At 44.9% G+C, this 21,069-nt stretch overlaps 1 pseudogene; it reads right to left on the reverse strand.

The window, feature by feature from the left end:
- Positions 1–9,382: 9,382 nt before the first annotated feature.
- LOC132240146 (GTP-binding protein SAR1a-like) lies at positions 9,383–10,030 on the reverse strand (annotated as a pseudogene).
- Positions 10,031–21,069: the final 11,039 nt, after the last annotated feature.

Genomic DNA, 21,069 nt, shown 5'->3' on the forward strand with positions numbered 1-21,069 from the left:
CGATGTTAGCTCCCATGTCCCAGGGCGTACAATGCTCAGTCAGGTTAGAAGGTGCTTTCTCTAATCAGAACAGAATAATTATGATTAACAGAGCATGATGAATGTTTCTTATAACTATAGCTGGTCCCCACTATTCTACTTCTGCCCCTAACAGAACCTGCAAAGGAGAAAGGAAGCATCAGTTCAAAATAACACACAGGCCCCATTGTGCATGGACTCTCGCAGTGGGAATTTGAGGCAAATCCTAACCTTTTTCAACTGTCTGCCAACTGGGGCATTGCAAGCCGGTGGTAGGTTTGGACACCAATCCCCCACCCCCCATGCCAACCAGGGAAGTCACAGACACTTCCGTGACTCATTCCCGTGAGCGGATTTCCCCTACGGCACATCAGAGCCTGCACACTCAGAAGAAGTGACTATTGCAATCTTTTTTTTTTTTTAAATATATTTAATGATTTTTTACAGAGAGGAAGGGAGAGAGAAAGAGAGTCAGAAACATCAATGAGAGAGAAACATCGATCAGCTGCCTCCTGCACATCTCCTACTGGGGATGTGCCCGCAACCCAGGTACATGCCCTTGACCGGAATCGAACCTGGGACCCTTCAGTCCTCAGGCCAACGCTCTATCCACTGAGCCAAACCGGTTTTGGCACTATTGCAATCTTCATTTTCTCAGGAAAGTGGCATCTCAACTACAGTTCAGGGTCTTTAAAACTCTCTGTCAAGGTAATGTATGCATATCTGCTCTTCTTTCTCTCTCTAGGTGGGGAAAAGAGGAAGGAATCTAAGATTCAAGAGCAGACAGCTCACTGATTAGGAACTAGAAGCATTAAGATCTGCAATCTACAGGCCCCTGAAAGATCTGGCTAGGCCCAACACTGGCTGCTGGACTTTATTTCTTTTTAAAAATTATGATATCATCGATATACAGTAAAATTCGCTCCTTTTAGTAAATAGTTCCCTGAAACCATTGCCATCATCAATATACAGGACATTTCCTTCACACTAGAAGGTTCCCTGAGCCCCTCCGGCTTTGCTGCCCTTGGAGTGTCTACACACAGGATGAGGCCCTATTCCTCCCTGAGGCTTGCCACATCCCACATGCTAGATCCTCTTTCAGTATCTCCTCACACTAAGAATCCCGTTTTCATGTTTGAATCACAAAAATAAGCTTTTCTAAGCAATCCAGAAAGCCTGACTTCTTTTACTTTGAACAAATAGGTTTTAGTGAAACCCAGCTCATATGTCTCCCAGTGCCCTACTCATTCACCCTGAGTTCTGGCCTTGATCTGCCCCAAATCCTGGCAGTCCACCAGAAGTGTGTAAATAAGCAAAAATAAGACAGCAAGCCACCGCATCACGCAATGTCAGAAGAGAGGGGACCTGAGAGTGCAATCAGGAAGTAAGTAAGGTATGTGCAAAGGAAATGAGATTGCCCACTGCATATCACATGGCAAACCATGTGCTACTTCCTCAGGCTCCAGGTGATGTTCTGGATGTGGCGGGGACAGGTGACAGGGGATTCCCAAGTTCTAACTTTTGGGGACTTCTGTTGCTCTTGTGTCAAACTCGGGTTAATTATTATGTCATCTCTTCAAGAAAAACTGAGGTTACAAAGAATACATAAAAGCACATTTTCAGTGTGGTCATGGCTGGGTGTAGGGGGGCGGGTCCCCAGGCTTCTTTGAAAATATAATCCTTACCCTTGCCAGTTTGGCTCAGTGGATAGAGTGTCAGCCTGCAGACTGAAGGGTCCCGGGTTTGATTCCAGTCAACAGCACGTCCCCAGGTTTCGGACTTCATCCCCAGTAGGGGATGTGCAGGAGGCAGCTGATCAATGATTCTCTCTCATCATCTCTTTTTCCCTCTCCTTTCCTCTCTGAAATCAATAAAAATATATTAAAAAGAAAAAGAAAATATAACCCTGACATTTTCAGGCATTTCTTCATAAAATAATACAGGCAATGCTCTGCCTTCTCTCTCTCTCTCTCTCTCTCTCTCTCTCCATGTGCCTGGGTTCAGCGCTATCTCTTTTCATTTTCAGAGGGACCTTTCTCTCCTTTTTAGTCAGCAGGTTCAGACATAGGCAAACAACTGGTTTCCTCTCACAGGAGAAAGGAAATATTATTCTAACAGAATCGAAATTCTTTTAGGAGTGTTTTGAAAGGGTGATTGTGAAAGACAAAAGAACCCGAGGGTGCCTTGCTCCAAGTCAGGCCCCTGGAAATGGGGAACAAACAGCAGAAGAGTTGCAGGCATCCAGTGACAAACACCAAGATTCTAACCTGGGGCCCATGAGGACAATGACTTCCCCCTGAAGCACTACTGGCCACACAGTTCCCGGATTCCTGCCTGAAATACACACCTTTTAAGATAGGACATTCATGACCAATATTATCCTCAGATGAGACCTGCCCTTTTCTGCATATTCGATGAATGGCAGCTGCTCTCCATCACAGTCCTGGCATCTTCTCCGGCTTCACCCTGAGGCTGGCACTAACTGCTTGCTCAAGGCTGGAGGACTCAAGGAAACCATTGTTCAACCACCCAACGAGAAAGAGAGGGGCTTTCCATAGTCTCCCCTGTCCTCCCTGCTTTCCTCTGCCTCTTGCCTCAATGCAGTTTCATTTCCTTGAGAACAGGGTCCCACTTTCCACAAACTCTGAGTTGATGAGCTTCTTTGCCAGGTAGACCCCAGCCTGTCATTAGAGCTTGTCACTGCAGTCCCATGGCAGGTCTTTCACCCTCAAGGGGGCTGTGAGGAGCTGCTAGTCTGTGTCTGCCAGCGCTTTCGGCTGGCTGGGCAGCATCCACCCCCATTGGCCTCTGTTCTGGTTACTTTGGGCACCTCTAATGCTTTCCTCCACAGGCCCTTTGCACCTGCTGTCCCCTCTGCTGAGAGCCCTGCACACCTGCCTCACCCCCTTCTTCTGTTTATTCCCATACAGCCAATCCTGGGGAGGCTGCCCTAAGACAAGGTCAAGTTCTCTTAGGATATCATCTCATTAAAACTAGATTTATCTCTTGTATATATTTTATTTCAGTTTAGAATTGTACTCTTAGCTCTGTGCTTATCAGATTAATGTCCATCTCTTGATACTAACCAATCTCCAAGCTTCATGAGGGCAAGGTGTTTTTTGCAGAGGCTCCTCCTGCACCTCAGAGCTGCTGCATTGCCAGAAAGAAGCAGCACTCAGAGTGCTGTCCACAAGCACGCCCGCCTGCACGCCCACCACCTACACGCCCATCTGCACACACTTCCATAAAACAGAGCTTCCGGTGAGCATGATGCAGGCTGGCGGTGGGCAACGCTATGGAGCTGTGGCAGAACACAGAGGCTTAGGATTTTGACATTTGTGCGTAAGGAATTTGAGGCCGTTCTGTCATCTACTTAGGGCAGGGGTGGGGAATGTCCAGCCCTCAGGCCGTAGACGGCCTATGAAATCATTTGGCCTGGCCCTGCCAAGGCATTAGGGGCGAGTTAATTAAATAACCAAATGTAGCAGGCTAATGTTTAAGTTGATAATTTAGTATGGCCTTCAAATGATATTATAAATATCCAGATGGCCCTTGGCAGAGGAAAGGTCCCCTACCCCTGGCTTAGGGTGAGGGTGCGTGAGGGATGAGGATGAGAGCTTCCACACCCAGATTCTTGGGGATCTGCCCAGTCACTGCTCTTGCCTGCTTGTCTGACATCTGAGATAGCACAGCCAACACCTGCCGTATGTGCTTGGTTTTGCTTTTCATATCAGCTTTTAACACATAAGTAGTGCAAGGTACGAGGTTTTTAATGAACGTAAAGCCAGAATTTAAAGGTTACTATGAAGATAGTGTTCATCTTTGCTCAAAGACATATTGCTGACAAATACGGCAAGAAGTCCATTGAGTGACTGCTTGCCACGTGCTCATATCACCTTCCCGACCACCTGAAAACATTAAACACCTGGCTTGTCACTGAGCAGTCAAGTAAGTAAAGATCATTTTAAAAGGCAAATCAAGTTCACTGATTGAGAGGTGCCTGAAGGCTGTTTTTACCTGTGATTTTAAAAAGTGCTTTCACTCATGTTGCAACCAAACGCTGTTGCCCTGGTACCAATAGGCAGAACACCAAGGTCAAAGCGCCTTCCCGGCCGTTGCCCAGACAGAGGAAACACGTCAGAGCCCTCAGGACCCCGTCACTGACCTCAGCTCCCTGCAGTCTTGCAGCACAGGAACCACAGGGAAGGTCTCCTGGGCATGCTTTGCTGCTGCTGAGTCATTCCGCCCCAGGAGTGAGAAGGCTCTGCAGCTGAGGAAGAGAGTGGTGAATGGGACCACACCCTGGCCCCTCCCGTGCACAATTTCTTACTGTGGGGCCAAGGGCAGGGGTGGTGCTCATGTTTAACAGGTGATGGAGAGAGCACTAGCATAAAGAAATGCTGTCAACCAAAACACTTGTACGCATACATGCCTAACCCATGGACACAGACAATAGGGTGTGGAGGCCTGGGGTGGGGGGTGGGCTGTAACGGGTCAATGGGAGAAAAAAAGGGACATATGTGATAGTTTCAACAATAAATATTAAAAAATAATCAATAATAAATAATTTTTAAAAAAAACAACAACAAAGAAATGCTGTCTTCACCCTTCCATTCTCTCGGTTAGCAAGCCTTGCCCATGTCTTAGAGAAGGCTGGGAAGAACTCAGCACTCACCCACTCGCGTTGTGCATAGCTGAAGTGGGAAGCTTAGAGAGGTGAAGTCACTGCTCACAGCGCCTGGCTCCTGCTGAAGCCCCTGCCTCTCAAAGACTTTTCCTTCCATCACCTAAGGCCGTTTCTCCTTCAACCATCCTCAACTGTGTTAAAAAGGTTGCATTTTAAAATACTCAATAACGTGAGTGTTGCCAAGACCAGTGCCCCATCTTGTTCACGAGAGTTTGCCCAGTGAGAGTCACTGCGCCAGACTCAAGAGAAGCACCAGGCCCCCACCCAGGCTGGGGAACAGCCCTGCAGCCCACGCCCATTTCCGACCATCGCCAGTGCCAGAGCCCCTTCCCTCACTGCCACCAGCCCAAGGTGTCCTTGCAGCTCAGTTCAACCACATTAATCAAGCGCCCACCCTGCCTGGCACTGGAAAACAAAGAAATGGTTCAGTTTTAAAGACTGCAAAGATGTTACAGTCACACAAGGCCCACGGACAGCAGCCCTGACTGACTTCAGATTCCCCAGGTAACTCTAATGGGGACCGATAAGTTAGGGAAGGTTCATGTCCTGGTTCTTCACCTGAGTTAGGAGCGACCAATCCAGAGGCATGTCTCCAGTATGTAGTACAGACTTGGCTAAGCATTTTCTTTCTAAGACAGATGTGAGCCATCCAAGTGTACCCCTCTCACCTGGCCAATCAGCCCAGTGAGACCCACTAGATCACCACTGATCACATCTGACCCATCACCCTGCTGGCTGGCCACTGGAGAGGTCAGGATCTAATGGTTTTATGCCCAAAGACAGTCTAGGCCAAGGCCCTTCTTTTTTTCATTCTGTGAGGGAGAAGTTGAAATACACAGTGTGGAGCTTTTTTCCATTAGACCGCAGCCATCAGGGGTCTAAAAGGCTCAGTTAAATGGTTTCCAGAAAACATGGAGGAGACTCATAAAACCTCTTAAGGCCTAAATTCCCTTCCATTCAAAAATCTTAGGCCATCTATTTTATGTGTAGAGGTTGTTCAACTAAAGGAACAAATGTCTGTTAAACTAAAAATGAGAAAAGAAGTAGTGTGGAACAGAAATAGTCAGTGTGGAATAGACGAGTTAGACTCTGAGAGTCACCACATGCTAGTGCTGGGAGGGGCTCCTGATTTCACAGGCAGAACTGAGAGGACCCCAGGGCTCATTCACTTGCTGGGTCATATGACACCTGCATCTAGGACCAGAATTCAGGTCTCTTGGCAGTTTCCCATATACCAGGCTCACATCTGGCAAAAGCCTGACTTTGGCCGAATACTTCAGGGAGGGTCTTGTTCTGCCTCTCCCTCACTCACAGAGGAGTGCTGCCCCACTGTAATCAGGGCGTCCCCTAAGGCTGTCCTCGCAGCCCCCCTAGATGATCTTCAGCCTCCCAGCAGCCTCCTTGTGCCCAACATGGACCGCCTACTGGCTGCGGGAGAAGGCCCAGGACAGGCAGCCTCTGCTGGGCCCACAGGTCCAGGATGTTTTCTCTTGAAGCCCTCCTGCCAGGAAGAGTAAGTTCTAGAAGCTGATGACTAGGAAGAGCAGAGGGTGCTCTTTTCAGCCACCATTCTCCTTCCCTCCCCCATATCCTCCTCTCATCATCAGAACCAGGCCTACCAAACCCAGAAGTCTCATTTGCTGTGCTAAGCCAGCTGGGGTCTCCCACATAGCATTGCATGCACATTCAATAGCATGTTTGCACTCTCTGGCTACACATGTTCTTTCCAAGACAGATGTGGGCCATCCAACTGTACAGCAAATGAAACTTCTGGTTTTGGTAGGCCTGGCCCAGCATATGCATTGCAAGCTCAGTTCAACCACATGTGTCAAATGCCTACCCTGCCAGGCTTTGCCTGGCCCTGGGAAACAAAGAAATAGTTCAGTTTTAAAGTTCAGTTTCTCTTCCCCTGGCTCCCTTCCCACTCACCCCCTTCCCACTCACCCCCACAGGTGTCATGTTCTCACAGCAAAGGGTCAGGGGGAAAAAATCACACCACAGGAGCTGAATGAATTTATAATCTCTGTTTTTAATTATTGACCTGGTAACCAACCCCATGTAGGGTGTCTCCAAACCTCTTCTACTCACTTTGTGAAAAAGTAGAAAACCTATATAAGCCAGGGGTCAGGGTCAGATCTGGGGTCAGGGTCAGAACTGTGTGGCTCTCCTGTTGCTGACAGAGAATGGCCTGAGGGTTCAGGTCTGTGAGGTCTGCACAAGGAGCCTCAGGGCTGTTGCAAGAGCTGTGTGCTTGTACCAGGGAAGACATGGGCAGATAGGGCAGGACGCAGCAGTGTTGTGACCTTGACACTAGACTGCCTGGTTCAAATCTAGCTCCACCTCTTATCAGATCCCAACCTTGGACAAGTTCTACAGTGTCTTTATGTCTAAGTTTCCACCTCTGGAAAGTGGGCCTGATGATAGTAATTACATGGTTGAGTGCTGTGGTTGTGGGCAGTGACTGTCAGCTCCTGGTTGTTTCTTTTTCTACCCTTCTTTGGTGCCCTTAAAGGGGCAGTCTTGGAAATGAGACTAAAGAGAAGATCTGCCTGCCCCTACATGGCCCCATGCTGTCTGATGTTCCACTGGTTGGCTGCCTTCAGAGGGCAAAGTTTACAGGGGATGATGGAGGCCATTGATAACCCACCCTGCATTATTATAAATGATTTTGTTATTAGTTGATATAGGTTTGTGAAAGTCTTTTCATATCTAACTTGTATTTAAAACAATCCTGAGATGCATGGGAAAAACATTATTATTATTATCCCAACTTTGTAAAAATGACCAAAACAGAGCAAACCTTTTCTGCCTTGACTCACAACTTGAAAATGGATTATACTCAAACCAGATTCTTTTGGGAGTGAAAGAAACTCTATTAGTAATTATGCTGTCCAGGCAAATCAGGATAAATGGATACTCTAATAAGGGAAGACTCTTCAATTTAATTTGATGCATTACCACAGTAAGTGGCAGGAAAACATGAGTCTGTTAGGCACTGGATCAACTAGGCTGTCACTGCTCTCCCCAGAACACCCTCCAGAAGGGGTTTTGTAGAGGACAAGTTGAGGTGTGCACTTCACTGACGAGACCAGGAACTGCTAGAGATTCAAGTGAAATGTCCTGTGTCCAAGGCCCAGAGTAGAGAATCATACTGTTTTCAAAAATACTCTCTTAAGTCTTTTATGTTTAGGGAGGAATCAGAGAAGCATTTGAGATGCAGACCACTCAAGCAACAGTGGGTTCTCCAGCGAGTGGGCAGTGGGGTTGCTTGACTCTCTCCTGAGATGGAGGTGGAGGGGGATATGTGCCTTTGGGTAACATTTGGCTCTTCCTGAGGACACTCTTTTATCTGTCCCATTTCCCTACTTAGCTCTCCAGTGCCACCATGCCTCAGGCTTCAGGCCTGGGTCAGGAGTGGGGTGCAGGGATTGGTAAAAGGATCTTAGCTTTTAAAGATTACTAAAATGAGGAAAGCAGAATTGAGTGGATACCAAGAGTCACTGCCCTCAACACATCATCATAATGACAAACTCATATGCACCGGAAGAACAAAAGATTGAAAGATTCAGGGCTGATAGAGAGGTTTTTCCCCAGAGTCAAGGCATGTGTCCTGAATGGGAATTGAACCAGGGCTAAACAAGTTGACATGTGAAACACACAATGTTTGGCACCAGTAAGTACTATATGTGTTGATTCTGATTAACACCCCAACCAGTGTCTCTGGTGCTTGGTATCTCAAAGCTCCTGATGCATCTGGTTTTGCCCCAAGCAAATTCTGCAAGTGGAAAACTTAAAGCCTGCTGAGTGAATCTTTCCAAGCTTTGACAAAATGCCACAACACTAGATTTTTAAGTTCTTAAACCACAGAATTAAGAGCCCTTCTGCTGTTAACTTTGTCCTGTGTGACTTTTCTATTCAGGAAAGTTTTCTATTCAGAAAAGAGAGAGAAGTGAAACTTCTCAACAGTTAAAAGGAAAGACTTGCTGAAATTTGTTAACTTTATAAGTAATAATAACAACAATAACCCACTCTCTAACGAACTCCTCCTCAGTGAGCAATCTGCTATAGACTCCGTGACGGGGAATAACCCTCGCTTGCCACAGTGGATACCTGCTGCACCTGTGAGGCCAGGTTCTGCCCTTTCCAAGTTCTCTGTGCACAAGGTGATGCCACCTAATACAGGCAGTTAGACAAACAGGGGAGCTTCTCCCACTAACCTGCTAACCCAACAGGAGTAGGTTCACCTGACCGAGCTCTGGTCTCCAACATGTACCTCTGCATAATTGTATGAGGTATCTAAATGCCACTCACTAGATTTAAAACAAAAAGAACAGAAAATCCTGAACCAAGTAGACTGTAAACTCAAAATGTTAGAAGATAAACCAATTACAGTAGCACTTCCTTTGAAAAATGGAATCATTTCTTTTGAAATCAACCACAGTGGTGAGACATGTTTTCCTTTTCAGTTGCGTGCTGATGGCACACAGCTTCACCTGCCAAATCCTGCCAGCTTCCGAGGCCCGGGATGCCGGCTTACTCCAGTACATGGGCAGCATGACCTCCAACCATGTGGAGAAGAGCACATGTTGCCACTGGGTGAAGTGAGAGCTGACAGAGAATCTTGGCTTCTCAATACCAGAGGTGGTTGGAGAGCTTTTCTTGTTCTATTAGAAAAGTTCATGAGGAAGCTATAAATAGGATCAGTCCCCAGAAGTAAAACTCCTCTTTTCTGTCCAAACATCGGTCAATGTACTGGGAGAGCCAGCGGAAGCCTCACCATAGCCTTTCCTCTTGAACACACTGCACATGAACACTTCCATGGGGCGGGCATTCCGCTCCTTCAGGGTCACAGTCCCCTTTCCTGTGGTCTGTCCATAAAACCCAAATATCTCTCAGAGTTTTTCTATACTGATTGCTTCTGTTCTGTCAGTTTGTAACCCAAGATAAGGATTGGCACATTGGATATTGTTTTGACAATCATTGAAACGTTAAGTTCAACTATGGATTCCATGAGGTGAGGATGATCTGCACTGTCGACCAGAAAGACAATCCCACTAACTACTGGGAGATCATTTTTCCAAACTCATCTTGCTTGCTCATGCCCACCAAGATCAAAAGTTGTAAAACTCAATTCAGCAATTGTCAGCTCTTGGATATCAGATGTAATGTTGGAGCATGTCTGTCGTGTTTGAGCTTGTGTAGAACAGTGGTTTTGCCTGCATTGTCCAGACCAAAGTAGACAAGTTTTCTAGATTTCTTGTACAATTCGAGGAACAGGAGAACACAGCTGAAGCCAGTGTAGATCCACCCAAAGACGAAAGACATTATTATGCTTACTATGACAAAAGGGGTTCCTCTGGCAGCAACACCAGCAGCAGGCAGCTTTGACCCTCCTCTGATCATACTCCCAAAATCACTGCAGAAATATGCAACCTTGGGCCAAACATTTTAGCCAATGTTTCAAGCCTCCCAAACTCCACTACCTCTCCTATCTTGGGGTCAGATTTCTGATTTTGTTTAGGATTTAGTTTTAAATGTACTTAAGTGCTGAAATTGGTTCCCTCCCCAGAATCTGTGATTGCTTTAGGGATGGGCATGTGGCCCAATTCTGGTCAAAGAGACATGGAAATAGATTATGGAAGTTGTAGGTGCAACTTCTGGGAAAGCTTTGGCTATTGTCCCATGGGATTATAATGCTTGGAGGGGCTACAGCCACTTTGTGACTATGAGGGGGAAAGCTTGTCCGATATGAAAGCCAATACGTTAAAGATAATAGGGAAGAAGTAGGAAAGAACTAGGGTGCTTGGTAATACAGAGAGCTGATGAGGTAGCCAGTTTTGGCACTGCTTCTACTGAACTTATTTTTCTGAGGTGATCCACATTCTTGTTGCTTTAGTGCTTTCAGATGTGTGTTCTGGACTTGTAGCCAAAACACTCCAACTCATTATCCTTGATCCAGTCACTGACCTTTTTAAGCCTTACTTTTCTCATCTCTCAGACATGAACACAAGAGTTCTTATCTAATTGAAGTAGGTAATATGATAATAATGCAAGCAAACACTCATGTCACACTTGCTAGGGACCAGACTCTATTTAAACAGTTGACTCATGTGACGTACACAGAATGCTCAGGGTAGGATCCTGAAACTTACATGTTCTTAGCACTTATCATTATGATCATTGTTACAGGAAGTAAGCTATTAATTCAGACATTCTGTCCCTAGACAATTTACTTACAGCAAGAGGAAGTAGACTTTCTGGCCCTCCTCCTATTACCCCATGAGAAAGATTACAGGAGCATTTGAAAAATGTTTTTGCTCCTATGTTAGCTTTGGAAATTCAAATTCTGTCACAATGAATGACATAGGAACCAAGACATAGACAAGTGCCCTCCTGATGTTTAGGTTATAATGTATGTATTTAAAAATGAGCTCATACTAAAAGTTCCTACAAATCTAGTTGGAAGCTAAAAGAGCTCATTGTAAGAGTGGTTCTAGGTGGATGTTAAACTTCTGGAGTTTAGAAAGAAGGTTTTGGCTTTCTTAGTAACCACACTCTACCTGTCATTGTCTTATGCACAGAGTGAGCAGCTTTATAAAATAGTCTACTTCTTAATGCTCTATCAAGAACTAAGGAAGGTTGAAGATTCACCTATGAAAGCCAACTAGTTAGCTTCACACATCTCACGGAAGCTGGAAAAAAACCCACAAAACCCACAGGAGACTCCTGGGTCAGAGGTAAGGACTTTATCACTCAGGTAGCATGAACTTCATGTTTACAATAACCCTAAATCCAGTCTCTGCGTGACAGAGGCAGATGGGCCCAAGTGGATGCTGCACACAGTGAGTTTACACCAGAGTTGAGAAACGTTGACTTTAAGAAACCTTAATCTTACTCTCCTAAGGCTATTACTGTACAAAGATCCTTGAGAAGGTAGTTCAGAGCAAAAGCTGAAATTAATGGGAGAGGCATGGAGAATTGTCTCTCAAACCTCTCCTCATTCGTAAGGCAGAGTGGAAACCCCAGTCTTTCACCTCTCCCTCTCCTTTTGATATTGTTGTAATTAGCTAGTTATTAATAATAGGAAAGGAGCAAAAGGGAGGCAAGACATTATAAGCATGGTCATTTGGATAGATTCACCAAGAAGCTGCAATTTCACACTCCCCAGGGAATCACCAGCCCATTCCCTGAAGATGACTGGAGAAGGGACTGGACAAAGGGGAAGATGGGAGCTTGCACAGTGAATTGGGGTGACATAGGGAAGGTGCCTGTCAGTCAAACCTGGGAACAGAGATAATTGGCCAGAGGAGCAGAGCCTTTGCAAGCCCACGTGAAAATTTTGGAATACATATCCCAGACAGGAATTCTCACTCTCTTGTTGCCCTTGGCCCTCTGGGATCTGGGCTCTTGTGTTTCTCTTGCATTCACCCATGTTCCCTCCATAGCCATGTGGCCCTGCGGATACACACACAATAGAATGATATTCTGCAGTGGGGTACATAGCTGAGCTAGTCTGATGCTGGATTAGACTGTGCAGATTTAGAATGGAGACTCTGGGCAGTGGCATTAATCCTAGCTCTGCTGAAACCACAGCTACACTTCTATGATGAGACGGAGGGAAATGGAACCTTGAAAATGCAGGGATTTAACTCCATGCAAATAAATGCCACTCATTCTCTCATGCGAGTCTCGGAAAATTCTTTTTCTTGTGATATTGCAAGAAAGCCACATTCTCAGTCAAAAGGAGGGGATGAGGAGAACTCTCCACTGATAACACCTTCATGTACATCCTACATGTATCTATCAGGGCCGTCTACTATTTGCATTTGGCTCCAAGCTGCCCCCAAGCTTAAGTTTTACATTTTGGTGAACCACCACTCTCTAAATAAATGATTCTCAGGGGTCCATATTCAGATTACCAGGAGATGGAATTTGACTGGCCCAGCTTGGGTCCGGTATTCTGTCCTGGATCAAGTAGCTGTGGCCAGGGTCAGGGTCAGATGACACAAACACAGTCCCACCCTCTGGATAAGCAGGAGGGGCAAATTCTCTTAGGGGAAGAGCAGGGAGACAGCTTTAATGAAGACTTAGCCAACGAACAAATTACATAGCTGGTGTCATCATCTTTAGCAGCAGTAGTCTCTTTAGGAATCTTATAAATCACTTATATTAAAAAGAGTCAACAAATATGACTCAAGTAACTTCAGCAGAAAACAGACTAAAAAATTCATTTAATTATATGGTTTGTGTTTTCTGAATATTAAAAAAAAATTGGATTGCTGGATTGCACCATCTTGCTGAGCCGTGCTTGACAACACCTTTTATTGCTCTTGGCTTGCTGGGTTTATGCTCTTTGGAAGGTGCCAGAATCATTTGTATTGTAATTGAAATGTGCTGTTTATCTAAATCCTACTCAGAAAAGCAATTGAAAAACCAACCCAGCAGCCAGGAAAAAGGCAGCCCCATAAGAGGGATTAACAGGAGAAAGCAGCGAGTTCTGAAAAACAAGGTCTGTCTCAACGGAACCCGCTGACCAGAAGCTGTCCTTCAAGACCGTTCCCATTCTTGCTTTGCTGAATGTAAATGGAGGGGTCAGAATGGGCAAGTTGGGTCCTCTTCACAGCCTTTCTTCTTCTCTTCACCAGTGGAATCCTCCCAGTTTTCTAATTGTTGGCCTCTCAAAAATCAAGAGGCTCTAGAGTTGTGAATGTGTACTTCAGCTTAGAAGGAATGTTCATCATGCATGATATTTTATGGATTTATTCTCTCATAATGAAATGAAAGAACCATCAAAAGAGAGAAGCCCAATTAAAGTTTGTGGAAGATAAAGCAGAAGGTAAGAAAGGGCCAGTTGTGCAGCCTGGGTCAACACTAGACTCTAGATTAGAAATTGTCAACAACCAACATTGAATAGGGACGTTTTGGGATGAGGGGAGTGGGGCCAATTTCTTCTGCCCTTAAGAGTACTTGGACCCATCTGGCATCTTGCCATGCATCCCATAACTGGAGAAGCCTGCCAACTTCTTAGCTACTTCCCAGGCTTTGGGACTAGTTATCCTCAAGCAGTTCTGCCTCAGGCACTGAGCACTGAGTCTGCCTTCCTCCAAACATACACAGGGATGGATGCTTACCTCACCTTGGTATTCCAGACCCCATCTCACTGTCTGTCTGTGGCTTTTCTCTCTTCCCTATCATGTTGCCCTCGCCCTTACAATAGTGTGGCTGCTCAGACATGGCTTTCTACCTGTATTGCCATTGTCTTTCCAGGGTTGGATCCTTGGGAAGTTATTCATTCATTCATTCATTCATTCATTCATTCGTTCATTCATTCATTCATTCATTCATTCATTCATTCATTCATCTAGGCTTTTGCCAGCTCCAGACATTGGATTAAGGGACAAAAACAAAGCTGGTGTCTTTTCTTGAGAGCTCACAATCCACTGTAGGTAGGAGAGAGGCAGGTAAATAAAGAATTCTTCCAATATACTAGAACCAGATGGGAGACTGGATTAAGGTTCAGGGACCATGGGGAAGGGATTTCCTTCAGCTTGGAGACCCTGGGAAGACTTTACAATGATAGAGAACTTGAATATTTTCTCAGACTTCTTCTCTACATCAGAGAAGGAGGGACAGAGATGGAGTCAGGAGACTTGTGGGTGGGTGGGCAATTCAAGCACCTCAAGGGTAAAGTGGAGGGCTCCTGTCTCCTGACTGTTCTAGTCCCTGATGGCACTTTGGTGGGTTTCAACTCATTGAGAACATTTCTCCTCATCACTTTGGAAGCTAGAGTTAGATTCTGGGTGATGCCTGTACTGAAGGACATTTGAATGTTGACACTGTCTGAACAGTTTGATATGACTAAAAAGTGGGCCTGTGGCCAGAGTGAAAGGAGGTGTGTTCAAGATTGATATGTGTGCTCTTTTCTGCCAGCCCTCTAGAAGCTGGGCGGGGTCATCTTCAAAGGCAGCATCTGGAACAGCTGTGGGAGACGTGTTTTCATAGCATTAGGAGCACTTACACTAGCCCGTTCCAACTCTTCTGTTTTACTAACACGATGTATGCTAAAAATCAATATTTGCTGAGTGATGACTCGACCCTCGTCATGCAGAGAGCCCTGAGACTGGAGCTATCACTTTCCTCCAGAACAGCGCTTCTCAGTATCATTTAGGGGGTGTGGTCAAATGCAGGCCTTGGGGTCACCACTGACTTGAGACCCTGTCGGGTGGATGGGAAGTTGCGGTCTGGGGTCTACATTTTTAACACACTAACCAGATGATTCTAATGAACACTGAAATTTGAGAGCCTTACTCTGAAAAATGAGTAAAAGGATCTTGCAAAGGAGACTAAGAATTGTCCACAGTTCATCTGTGTGGAGGCTGCAGGAAGGGTACATAACAGGTATCTCAAAATCGAATGTCCCTTTAAGATTTTCTGGTTAAACTATACATTCTTGGCCCCTAGCTCCTAGAGCAGGGGTGGGCAAACTTTTTGACTCGAGGGCCACAATGGGTTCTTAAACTGGACCGGAGGGCCAGAACAAAAGCATGGATGGAGTGTTTTTGTGAACTAATATAAATTCAAAGTAAACATCATTACATAAAAGGGTACGGTATTTTTTTTTTTTTTTTTTTAGTTTTATTCATTTCAAACGGGCCGGATCCGGCCCGCGGGCCGTAGTTTGCCCACGGCTGTTCTAGAGCCATGGCAAGCAAAATGCTCTGAGGTGTTCTAAGTTAAATTCCAGTGGCCAGAGAGTGGGAGAAAGAATAATTATCCAGTTAGGAGCTGTGAACCAGCTGACAAAAGACTGCTCACATTCCTGAACGTATGTTGGAGCTTTGAATCAATCTCTAGGCGTCAATCAACTGACCAGAGAAGCCATGACATCCATCACATGAATGGACTTTCAGGCTGTTGCCTGTAACCAATCAAATGTAGTCAATATTTCTTCCTCACTGACTGTGTTTCTATCATAGAACTGCCTCCACTTTGCCCTTTCCCGCCCCCTGATCTGTAACCAACGTAAATTCTTTCAAAACAACTTAAACAACTTACATCTTACACAACCCCCCCCCCAACCCCCCACCCGGCCCCTGGAACGGGATGTATAGAAGCATTCATCAACTCCAGGACAGGGGGCCAGTGGACGTGTCATGTCACCTTTTCCACCAGGTGCTGCTGCTGGCTTGGACTTCATGGCCCAGCATCTGATCCCTTTCTTACTAACAATGGCCCAATAAACCTTTTTTTTTAAGAAGACTTTCGGCTTGGAAGTTAAGGCTTTTGTTTAATAGCCAGAATCTCTGGAATTGGAGCTCTAGGGTCTGCATATTTTATAAATGCTTTAGTTATTTATGAATATAGAAAGAATGATTTTGGAGCAAGCATCTGGAATAGATTTTCAATTTTCTTAACATCATGTTTTTTTTAAGTCTGATCTCTGTGATTCCAATGAGGTAATTTTTATAGCAAACAAGTGATGTGAGAAGGTGAAGGTCAATAGACTTTGAGATGGTGGCCAAAGGACTTCTCAGATGAGGCTGAAGAACAGGAAATGGATTTCCTGCCTGAGCTGGACACTGCTAGTAGTTGTTATTCTAAAGAAGTCTGGATCAGTGGTTCTCAAAATGGGATCCCTAGAACAGCAACGACAGTATCACCCTGGCCTCGCTAGAAATGCAAACTCTCGGCCTCACCCGACTTGCTCTGAATCATAAACTCATGGCCTAGGAATCCATGTTTTTTTTTTTTTTAAATATTTTTATTAATTTCAGAGAGGAAGGGAGAGGGAGATAGAAACATCAATGATGAGGGAGAATCATTGATCAGCTGCCTCTTGCACGCCTCCTACTGGGGATGGAGCCTGAAACCTGGGCATGTGCCCTGACTGGAATCAAAGCTGGAACCCTTCAGGCTGCAGGACTACACTCTATCCACTGAGCCAAACCAGCTAGGGCGGAATCCATGTTTTCATGAGGCCGCCAGAGCATTCTGATTATGTTCAAGTTTGAGAACCAGTTCTTTACTTTGGTGGATAATTTGAGAATGTCTAGTGAGCATGCCCCCTGTCCTCAGGTGTGTTCCCCCTCACAGCTGCCTAATCAGAGGAAGATGGAAAATCAAGATCTTCTCTCCATCTGTTGCTCTGCAGAGACGTGCAGCACACCTTTCGGTCTCAGGGCTCACACTTCCTTTATGGCCACTGCCCATCATCTTTGGAGGATTTAAACAAAGGTCCTTGTTTGTGGAATGAGGATGCTGTCTAAAGTCCTGGTAACACTGGTAATAATGTTGATGTAAGATAAAAAAAGACAGATTTTTTTTTCTTTAAAAAAGTGGTCCGTGAAAGGGGAAAATAGTACCTGTACAGTGGAGAGACCTAGTGAACACTACCTTAAACCAAGGGATGGAAGCTCGAATCAGCAACATTGGGCAAAACCAACATCACATAACACCTGAGATGATGCCCTGACAAGAACAACAAGTACATCTGTGGCATTACTGCCCAGAGTGCATAACCTGAGTCAATTCATTAGGGAACATCAGGTAAACACAAACTGAAGGACGTTCTACAAAATAACTGACCTACGCTTTCTAAAACATCAAGATCAAGAACACTATGTGGAGTTGAGGGGATGTTCAAGAGAACTGGCAACTGAATGCATGTGTGGTTCTGGAGAGGATGCTGGGAAGGGGAGAAAGAGCTATCAAGGGCATTATTGGGACAATTGACATTGTTAAAGTGTCACCTATGGATTTGAATATAGTATTGCTTAATGTTAAACTTTCTAATTTTGATTATTGTACTGTGGTCATATAAGAGAACATCTTTGTTCTTAAGGAAACTCAACGGGAATATTTAGTATGCAGATATCTCTAACTCACTCTCAATGGTTTAGACAGAGAAACAAAGAATCCGAGTGCATGATAATGGGGCAAAATGGAAGCAATTGATGAATCTGGATAAAGGGTATATGAAGGTTCTTGAAACTATGCTTACAACTTTTCTGTGGTAATTTAATTTTAAAAGGTGTGTACAGGTATATAGAGAGACTATTCAAGTTTTAAGTACTAAGATTATGGGTGGTATTTCTTTTAAAAAATATTTTTTTCCCAAATATTCTGTAATAAGTATGTACTATACTTGCTTATCAGAACAGAACAATTGAAGTGATAGAAATGATACTTTTCATACACATCCCAATGGTCGTTTTCTTTCTGCTGGCTAAAAGTATCCATGTCTACTTCTCTAAAAGATTTGAGATAAGCTGGAGTCAGAAACATAAAAAAAAACAAAAAACAAAAAGCAAAACAACTAAATAGGGCCCAAACCATACACACAAGTGGGTGGGGGAGAGAATTTAACTCATTCCACCAATAATGAAACTGTTTGTTCCTTTGACACACACCCCCCCAAACTTGTTATTGGAAGCTCTCATTTCTCCAGACTCTATGGCTGTGTCTATTCTACATGCATATTAGCATGTTTCCAGTAGATTTTTACTATCAGAGGGTGTCCTTTCTCCTATTCCTGTCCTGGCTGCAGTCCCCAGGTCTTTGAAGAGGCACTAAAGTACCTTGCATTTGCTTTTCCTGCCTTGCTAAGCATCCTAGTGGTATAATGGAGACAATCATCTTTTCTGGAGACAATCATCTTTTCTGGTAATTTTAGCATTGTCACCATGTGGAGATCTAGATAATACCTGGCAGGTGCCAAATACCTGCGATAATAACTGTTATTTTAAGAATCTCCCTTCTCTTCTGACACAGTTACAAAGATATCAGGTACAGAGCACAGATTGCTGCACTACAGTGAGCTTGGTTTCTGAACATATAAACAGCGTAGTAGGGAAGTCTCTGGATTGGCCTGCAGGGCTGTGGGGTGAAGGCAGAACCAGAGATCTCTGCCAGTGCTGGCAAATACACTTGGGTTTGCCTTGCAGACAATGGGTGGTGAACCTGAAGGAAATACCCAAGCAAAGCTGTTGCTGGCTTAGAACACCCTGCCCTTGTGTTAATATCAGCGAGGTTGGCCGGGTCCACATAGTTTTGTCTTCTTTTATGTATATTTCTCTCTCTCTGTGTGTGTGTGTGTGTGTGTGTGTGTGTGTGTGTGTGTTTTGTTTGTTTTGGAGATATGTTTATTCCTACTGTACCAATTGTTAGAAATAACAGTTTCGTAGGAATACCTGTTTGTGCTAACTTTCCAGAATTCTGGTAAGTAGGGCTTGCTGTAAAACACATTCTACATAATAGACTGCTCATAAAATGAGATCTTTTATCATAAAGGAGCTGGTTTTAGATATGCTTGGCCCATAGCACATCTGTTCAAAATACCTGCTGAATAAGTAAATGATTGAATGTGTGTGTAATCAAACACTAGGAGCGCAGGGCCTCACTTCCTTTTGCAGAGCTGGCGTTCACGGGTTATCCGAGGAGTAGAGGCCCCTGGCCTTCCTGGTCAACAGATGGGGTCCAGGGAGCAGCAGCCTGGCCTTCAGCTGGAAGCTTGTCCGAAATGCTGACCCTCCCCCTCCTCCCCCAAATCTCTGACTCAGAACCTGCACTTTGTCAAGGTCCCCAGGGGATCTGAGCTGGTTCATGAAAAGATTCAGCCTGAAGGGCAGGTGTGCCTGTCAACCCCACCTTTGCTAGGAGAGGAGGAGGCAGGGCTTACGGAAAGGCTGGGTGAAGGGCAGGCTGCCCCGGGAGAGGCAAATGCTCCCCCAAAAGACATTTTAAAATAATGTCCGTTTGAAATATGTTTGAGATGGTGTTATTTGAAGTAAATCTTTTCTGGAGGATGGAGGAGGATGTATACTTAATGAGGTTTGAATCTGTGCTAAGCACTATGCTAGGCAGAATACATGTGTACACATGTGTGTATGCGTGTGTACACATGCAGCTATGCATATACATATATGTGCATATGTGCATGTACATGCGTATATGTATCTCCTTTCCTCTCATCACCTCTGGCACTGGGCTACCGAACCCACCTTGCAGGTTAGGAAAGTGATGGGTGGCTGGGGAAGTTCAGCAGCACGCACATAAGGACTGAGGGAAGAGCAGCAAAGAAATCTGGCTGCTTTCAAACCCATGCCCTGCTGTCTCTACTTTATATCCTCCATTTTGCATAAAATGCATAAAATGAAGAATTATATTCTGATCCAAGCACCACCTGATCTTTTCAGATCATTAGATTATGTGTATGGGTGTGTGAGTGGCGGCCTGCGGGTCCCAATTACTACTGCTGTGTAATGAATCCCCAGGCCTGGCAAACCTCGCCCGTGCCCTGTGGCTTCCTGGTAAAGAAGCCAAATGGGGCCAGGCCGAGGCAGGGCAGGACCTGCTCAGTGGTCCTTGCTCCCCATCTTCCCTCTGCTGCCACTCAGCCCCTCAGCCCCTCTGCCTCAGTTTCCTCATTTGAAAAGTGAGCTATTTGTAGCAATGGTTTCTATGACTAACAAATTATATCATTATCAAATGTGGTGACTATTAAAGGAGATAATACATGCACGGCTTCCAATATTGTGCTTGGGACAGAATAGTCCCATGACTAGTTGTTGTTACTGCGGCAGTAATAATAGTGTTTATGTGACGCGGTTGCACTTATGGGAACCCAAGGAGAGTGAGCCAGTCTGGGAAAGAGGTGCTGAGAGGTAGGGGAAGGACAATGGGTTCCAGACCTGGAAAGGTGGGGGGCAGTGGCCCACAGTGAGAACACAGGAGCCTCCCTCAGACCAGTCCTGACATGAAAACCTCCTCTGGAGGGCACTCGCAGGCTGGATGCCACAGATGGGACTGTAGTTTTTCGGGACCAGTTTCCAAGCACCCGATTATCTAATTGGCAAATGGGGTGCAAAGCTTTCAAGCCTAGTGCTGTTGTTTCTTTTAATGCAAGTCTTTAAATATAACAATCTTGAACTTGAACTTACCAGACACAGAATAACTGCACAAAATAATAAATGTAACACAAATAAACCTATTTTTCTTGTCCTCTGAGAGCGAAGTATTTCTTTTTGGCACACCAAACAAGTCAGTCCACGACTAATGATGTGGCAATTGGCTGCTAAAATATTCGCTGCTAGTCTTAGTGGAGAGAAATGGTGCGCCTGTGCATAAGGGAAATGAGTACAACACGATTATAGTGATCAGTCATTAGCAAACATTGTTGTTCATTATTCATAATTATGTATAACAGGATATTGTAAAAATTGAGTTACAAAATTTTTATTAAAATGTTTCTTACATACTGTTATATTGGCTGGGCCACAAAAACATTCAGTGTGGACAGCATGCAGCCCGCGGGCTGCGAGTTTGACATGCTTGCTGTGCAATGTTCTCTGTGAGTCTTCTGAACA

The sequence above is a fragment of the Myotis daubentonii genome, chromosome 8 (genome assembly GCF_963259705.1).
Source record: "Myotis daubentonii chromosome 8, mMyoDau2.1, whole genome shotgun sequence".
Taxonomy (NCBI): domain Eukaryota; kingdom Metazoa; phylum Chordata; class Mammalia; order Chiroptera; family Vespertilionidae; genus Myotis; species Myotis daubentonii.